The sequence below is a fragment of the Otolemur garnettii genome, unplaced genomic scaffold (genome assembly GCF_000181295.1).
Source record: "Otolemur garnettii isolate 467f Iridium unplaced genomic scaffold, OtoGar3 scaffold00003, whole genome shotgun sequence".
NCBI lineage: Eukaryota > Metazoa > Chordata > Mammalia > Primates > Galagidae > Otolemur > Otolemur garnettii.
The window spans coordinates 4,117,893-4,119,572 of record NW_003852398.1 but is presented as its reverse complement, the minus strand read 5'-3'; the positions used below and the strand labels follow the sequence as shown (position 1 = coordinate 4,119,572).

General features: G+C 44.6%; 1 protein-coding gene and 1 pseudogene across 1 annotated transcript in view; one reads left to right on the top strand and one right to left on the bottom strand.

Annotated features, from left to right (window-relative positions):
- The window catches only part of ATP6V0E1 (ATPase H+ transporting V0 subunit e1), a 49,832-nt gene that overhangs the window by 28,101 nt on the left and 20,051 nt on the right, over positions 1-1,680 (top strand). The window lies entirely within an intron of this gene.
- Positions 861-1,254, bottom strand: LOC105887176 (annotated as a pseudogene).

Genomic DNA, 1,680 nt, shown 5'->3' with positions numbered 1-1,680 from the left:
GGACCTGGGCTGGATTTGAACCCGCCAGCTCTGGTGCATGTGGCTGGCGCCTAGCTGCTTGAGCTACGGGCACCAAGCCACTTCTTGATTATTATTAAGGATTATTTATTATGTCCATTTTGCAAAAAGGGAAACTGGGGCTTGGGGTTGTAAGATCTCTTGCCTGGGGTTACTCCACTAATATTTGGTATACTTGGAATGAAAATCTTAACCCTGTCTAGTACTGAATCCAGCTTTCTTTCTTTTCTTTCTTCCTTCCTTTCTTTGCTTTCTTTGCTTTCTTTCCTTTCTTTCTTTCTTCCTCACTTTGTCACCCTGGGTAGAGTGCTGTGGTATCACCATAGCTCATAGCAACCTCAATCTCTTGGGTTCAGGTAGTCCTCTAGTCCAGTGGTTCTCAACCTTTCTAATGCCGCAGCCCTTTTACACAGTTCCTGGGGGTCATGACCCACAGGTTGAGAACTGCTGCTCTAGTCTCACCCTCCCAAGTAGCTGGGACTACAGGTGCCAGCCACAATACCTGGGTAGTTTTTGTTTTGTTTCAAATCTAGCATTTTTTTTTTTTTGAGACAGAGTCTCACTATGTTGCCCTGAGTAGAGTGCTGTGGTGTCACAGCTCACAGCAACCTCAAACTCTGGACTTAAGCAATTCTCTTACCCCAGCCTCCTTAAGTAGCTGGGACTACAGGTGCCTGCTACAACGCCCGGCTATTTTTTGGTTGCAGCTGTCATTGCTGTTTAGCTGGCCGGGGCCAGGCTGAACCTGCCAGCTTTGGTGTATGTGGCTGGCGCTCTACTCACTGAGCTATGGCTGCCGAGCCAAAACCCAGCATTTTCTTTTTCTTTCTTTCTTTTTTTTTTTAACAAGTTCTGGCAAGTTTTATGAAAGAAAAAATGTGCATGATTTGCTTTTTGCCAGTCTGCTCTGGCATGCTTCTAATGATATCAGAGTCACCTGGGTCAATGATAGTATGCCTACTTTGTAGTATTTTCACATGCTGTGCCCAATTCAATATTATTGCCACTGTAGTGATGAACACCAGTTCTGACTAACATGGTATAGTACTCTATTTCAGATTTTCTCAAAGCTGGACAGTTGTTGGTGAGGATGACTAATTTTATTTTCCTTGTCTGAGCATCTTCAGAGTGTGTTTATACCCAGCACATACCGGTACTTTCCATTTTTCATATAATGAGCTGGAGCCTTGAGTTGATTGACTCCAGTGACTGTTTCATCTTCGTTGTGGCCACCATCTTCCTGCCTTAAGTGTGGGATGGCACCAAACCAAGACCACCAGCATTTTCTAATAGCATCTAATAATGTTGCTACCTTTAAAGGTGTCTTTGGATTGGGATAAGAGAATTTGACAGAGGTTATTTTAGTGGTGCTAAGGCAAATCACTTGCCTTCATTTCTGCTGTCTCTTAAGGACCCGCCAACAGAGGTCACTCCTATCATAGTCTGGGCCAGAGGAACAGCAGATCAGAAGAGAGGTTCTATCTGAACTTCCCCATTCCAACAGGGAAGCTGAGACTGCTCAATCTGTATGTTACAGGGAAGTAACCATGCTTTTTGTTCCCTGTTCTTTTTTTTTTTTTTTTTTGAGACGGAGCCTCCAGCTATCCCCCTGGGTAGAGTGCTATGGCATCACAGCTCACAGCAACCTCCAACTCCTGGGCT